The sequence below is a fragment of the Marmota monax genome, unplaced genomic scaffold (assembly GCF_021218885.2).
Source record: "Marmota monax isolate L192 unplaced genomic scaffold, Marmota_monax_Labrador192_F-V1.1 WCK01_AAM20220418_F8-fsc00050, whole genome shotgun sequence".
Taxonomy (NCBI): domain Eukaryota; kingdom Metazoa; phylum Chordata; class Mammalia; order Rodentia; family Sciuridae; genus Marmota; species Marmota monax.
The window spans coordinates 8,198,587-8,204,435 of record NW_026694552.1 but is presented as its reverse complement, the minus strand read 5'-3'; positions in this window follow the sequence as shown (position 1 = coordinate 8,204,435).

Sequence of the window (5,849 nt, the reverse complement as noted above, 5' to 3'; positions counted from 1 at the left end):
GTACCAGGGATTAAACCCAGTCAAATTTAACCACTGAGCCATGTCCCCAGCCTTTTTATATTTTATTTAGAGACAGGGTCTTTTTTTTTTTGCACTTGTAATATTTTTAATATCTATTATGCACCAAGCTCTATGCTAGGTATGCTACAGTTTATAACTTATTTTAAAACCTTACAAAAGTCCTTCCAGATTTAACAATTATTTGCAATATAAACAGAAAGAAACTATATGTACAATGGTTTAAATTATCTAAGACATTCAAATTTAAAAACCCAGATGGGAACCCACTTTTTTCCACTTACTTTTTTTTTTAATTTTTTATTGTTGGCTGTTCAAAACATTACATAGTTCTTGATATATCATATTTCACACTTTGATTCAAGTGGGTTATGAGCTCCCATTTTTACCCCATATACAGATTGCAGAATTACATCAGTTACACATCCATTGATTTACATATTGCCATACTAGTGTCTGTTGTGTTCTGCTGCCTTTCCTATCCTCTACTATCCCCCCTCCCCTCCCCTCCCCTCCCCTCTTCTCTCTCTGCCCCCTCTACTGACATTCATTTGTCCCCCTTGTATTATTTTCCCCTTTCCCCTCACTTCCTCTTGTATGTACTTTTGTATAACTCTGAGGGTCTCCTTCCATTTCCATGCAATTTCCCTTCTCTCTCCCTTTCCCTCCCACCTCTCATCCCTGTTTAATGTTAATCTTCTTCTCATGCTCTTCGACCCTACTCTGTTCTTAGTTACTCTCCTTATATCAAAGAAGACATTCGGCATTTGTTTTTTAGGGATTGGCTAGCTTCACTTAGCATAATCTGCTCTAGTGCCATCCATTTCCCTGCAAATTCTATGATTTTGTCATTTTTTAATGCAGAGTAATACTCCATTGTGTATAAATGCCACATTTTTTTTATCCATTCGTCTATTGAAGGGCATCTAGGTTGGTTCCACAGTCTTGCTATTGTGAATTGTGCTGCTATGAACATCGATGTAGCAGTGTCCCTGTAGCATGCTCTTTTTAGGTCTTTAGGGAATAGACCGAGAAGGGGAATAGCTGGGTCAAATGGTGGCTCCATTCCCAGCTTTCCAGGAAATCTCCATACTGCTTTCCAAATTGGCTGCACCAATTTGCAGTCCCACCAGCAATGTACAAGTGTACCCTTTTCCCCACATCCTCGCCAGCACTTGTTGTTGTTTGACTTCATAATGGCTGCCAATCTAACTGGAGTGAGATGGTATCTTAGGGTGGTTTTGATTTGCATTTCTCTGACTGCTAGAGATGGTGAGCATTTTTTCATGTACTTGTTGATTGATTGTATGTCCTCCTCTGAGAAGTGTCTGTTCAGGTCCTTGGCCCATTTGTTGATTGGGTTGTTTGTTCTCTTATTGTCTAATTTTTTGAGTTCTTTGTATACTCTGGATATTAGGGCTCTATCTGAAGTGTGAGGAGTAAAGATTTGTTCCCAGAATGTAGGCTCTCTATTTACCTCTCTTATTGTTTCTTTTGCTGAGAAAAAAACTTTTTAGTTTGAGTAAGTCCCATTTGTTGATTCTAGTTATTAACTTTTGTGCTATGGGTGTCCTATTGAGGAATTTGGAGCCCGACCCCACCGACTGTAGATCGTAGCCAACGTTTTCTTCTATCAGACGGCGCGTCTCTGATTTGATATCAAGCTCCTTGATCCATTTTGAATTCACTTTTGTGCATGGCGAGAGAAAGGGATTCAGTCTCATTTTGTTGCATGTGGATTTCCAGTTTTCCCAGCACCATTTGTTGAAGATGCTATCCTTCCTCCATTGCATGCTTTTAGCCCCTTTATCAAATATAAGGTAGTTGTAGTTTTGTGGATTGGTTTCTGTGTCCTCTATTCTGTACCATTGGTCCACCCGCCTGTTTTGGTACCAGTACCATGCTGTTTTTGTTACTATTGCTCTGTAGTATAGTTTGAAGTCTGGTATCGCTATACCGCCTGATTCACACTTCCTGCTTAACATTTTTTTTGCTATTCTGGGTCTTTTATTTTTCCATATGAATTTCATGATTGCTTTCTCTATTTCTACAAGAAATGCCATTGGGATTTTGATTGGCATTGCATTAAACCTATAGAGAACTTTTGGTAGTATCACCATTTTGATGATGTTAGTTCTGCCTATCCATGAACAGGGTATATTTTTCCATCTTCTAAGATCTTCTTCTATTTCTCTCTTTAGGGTTCTGTAGTTTTCATTGTATAAGTCTTTCACCTCTTTTGTTAGGTTGATTCCCAAGTATTTTATTTTTTTTGAGGATATTGTGAATGGAGTGGTTGTCCTCATTTCCATTTCAGAGGGTTTGTCGCTGATATACAGGAATGCCTTTGATTTATGCGTGTTGATTTTATATCCTGCCACTTTGCTGAATTCATTTATTAGCTCTAATAGTTTCTTTGTAGACCCTTTTGAGTCTGCTAGGTATAGAATCATGTCATCTGCAAATAGTGATAATTTAAGTTCTTCTTTTCCTATTTTGATGCCTTTAATTTCTTTCGTCTGTCTAATTGCTCTGGCCAGTGTTTCGAGAACTATGTTGAACAGAAGTGGTGAGAGAGGGCATCCCTGTCTTGTTCCAGATTTTAGAGGGAATGCCTTCAATTTTTCTCCATTCAGAATGATGCTAGCCTGAGGCTTAGCATAGATTGCTTTTACAATATTGAGGTATGTTCCTGTTATCCCTAGTTTTTCTAGAGTTTTGAACATAAAGGGATGCTGTACTTTGTCGAATGCTTTTTCCGCATCTATCGAAATGATCATATGGTTCTTATTTTTAAGTCTATTGATGTGGTGAATAACATTTATTGATTTCCGTATATTGAACCAGCCTTGCATCCCAGGGATGAATCCTACTTGATCATGGTGTACAATTTTTTTGATATGTTTTTGTATCCGATTCGCCAGAATTTTATTGAGGATTTTTGCATCTAGGTTCATTAGAGATATTGGTCTGTAGTTTTCTTTCTTTGAAGTGTCTTTGTCTGGTTTAGGTATCAGGGTGATGTTGGCCTCGTAGAATGAATTTGGAAGTTCTCCCTCTTTTTCTATTTCCTGAAGTAGCTTGAAAAGTATTGGTATTAGTTCCTCTTTAAAGGTTTTGTAAAACTCTGCTGTATACCCATCCGGTCCTGGGCTTTTCTTATTTGGTAGTCTTTTGATGGTTTCTTCTAGTTCCTCAATTGATATTGGTCGGTTTAGGTTGTCTATATCCTCCTGACTCAATCTGGGCAGATCATATGACTTAAGAAATTTATTGATGCCTTCACTATCTTCTAATGTATTGGAGTATAAGGATTCAAAATAATTTTTGATTATCTTCTGTATATCTGAAGTGTCTGTTGTGATATTGCCTTTTTCATCCCGTATGCTAGTAATTTGAGTTCTCTCTCTTCTTCTCTTCGCTAGCATGGCTAAGGGTCTGTCGATTTTGTTTATTTTTTCAAAGAACCAACTTTTAATTTTGTCAATTATTTCAATTGTTTCTTTTGTTTCGATTTCATTAATTTCAGCTCTGATTTTCATTATTTCTTGCCTTCTACTTCTTTTGCTGTTGTTTTGCTCTTCTTTTTCTAGGATTTTGAGATGAAGTATGAGATCATTTATTTGTTGGTTTTTTCTTTTTTTAAGGAATGAACTCCACGCAATGAATTTTCCTCTTAGAACTGCTTTCAATGTGGAGAGACAGGGTCTTAATAAGTTGCTGAGGGCCTTGCTAAATTGCTGAGAATGGCCTTGAAGTTTGATCCTCCTTGCCTCCCAAATTGTTCATGGGAAACAGTTGAGGTAATGCAATAGCCAAGTTAAAAATTGTCAAGCATGACAATTTTAAAGATGATGGGTGAAGGGAATTTTAAACTGTATTTAACTCTGTTAAACAAAAATCACTGTTAAACTGTCTCAGATTATTTTCTTTGTCGTGTGTGTGTGTGTGTGTGTGTATGTTTGTGTGTCTGTGTGCGTGCACATGCGCGCACTAGGTATTAAACCCAGAGCCTTGCACATACTAAGCACACATTCTACCACTTAGCTAAATGCCCAGCCCCAGTAAAACTGTCTTTTTTTTTTCCATTGCTGGGTATGGATTCCAGGGTCTTGTGCATTCTAGGCAGGTGCTCTACCTCTGAACTACATCCCCAGCCCCTCTCAGAATTTTTCCTGAATTATTGAAACTTTGAATGCTGCAACACCTTCAGAAAGATGCTTTTGAAGTAAATTCAGCTACCTTCTATAATCACAAAATACTTCTGAAAAGAAATATAGCAGTTGCTTTTATAAAGATAGTTTATGTTCAATCACTAGTTCAACAAAAATATTTTATGTTGTCTGACAGCTCAATGTACATGTGTGTGCGTGTGTGTGTGTGTGTGTGTGTGTAATCACTACCCAGATTAAGACATGGAACATTTCCTTCATTCTTCATACTCCTCCTGGTGGTCTCCACCCCCTATCTCAGAAAAAAATATAATTCTGACTTATACCATCATCAGTTATTATTTCTATTCTATACCTCATTTTAAATAAAATCAAGCACTTTGCATACTTTTGTATTTGCATATTTTTTGGTACTGAGGATTGAATCCATGTGTTTTCAACCACTGAGCCACATCCCCAGCCCTTTTTTTTAATCTTTTATTTAGAGACAGAGTCTCACTGAGTTTCTTAGGTCCTCACTAAGTTGCTGAGGCTGACTTTGAAATTGCAGTCCTCCTGCCTCAGTCTCCTAAGCTACTGGAATTATAGGTGTGCACCACCAAACCCTGTATCTGCCTTCTTTTGCTCAATGTGTTTATGAGATTCATCTACATTGGTATGTGTGGTATGAGAAGGGAATCTGTTCTAGGGAAACACTGATAGTAGAGATGGGAGACTGATTACATACAGAACTCCTAAGGATAAAGGAAGCCAGGTTTTTCACTGTTCAAAAGGGAGTTAAAATAAAGAAAGGTATAAAACAAGAATGAACCTCGTGGCACTGGACTGAATTTGGAGATACTTATATGAACCCAAAGCTATTTCCTGCCATAAGAAATCACCACAAATCTGGTGGCTTAAAACAACACAGATATATTCCATTATGAATGTGGAAGTCAGAAGTCTAAAATTAAAGTGTCAGTGGGGCTGTGTTCCTTCTGGAAGCTCTAGAGGAAAATGTGTTTGCTTGTCTTTTCCAGATGCTACAGGCCGCCTGTGTGCCTTTGTTTGTGCTCTTCTTCCACTTCAAAATTATTCTCTGGTTGCATCATGACATCTTTTTCTGAAGTCAAATCTCTTTACATCTCATTCTTCTAAGACACTTGAGATTACATTGGGCCTACTCAGGTAATCCAGGAAAATTTGTCCATCTCAGGATCCTTAAATCACATCTGCAAATTCCCTTTTACATTTTGAGAGAACATATTCCTAGTCTCTGGATATTAGGACATGGGTTTTTTTTTTTTTTTTTTTTTTTTTTTTTGAGAGAGAGTTATTCAGCCTATCACTCATGGTGTAAATATACATGTGGATAGGTATAGAATTAAATATGGAGGTAAATGTAAATGTGTATTTACACATATGTGTGTATGTATATGTATGAAATAACATATAGATCTTGGATTCTAAAAGCCATTCTGCAGTAAGACAATTAGGGTTCCTTCAGGAAATGACTGATTCCAAGGCTGTGGCAGAAAAAGTACAACATAAGTCTGGAACTTTTATTTTTAAATTTTTTTTCTTTTCTTTGTTCTGGCTGTACTAGGGATGAACCAGGGACACTCTACCAGTGAGCTACAGTTCTTTAAAGTCTGAGCCAAGGTCTTGCTAGATCACTGG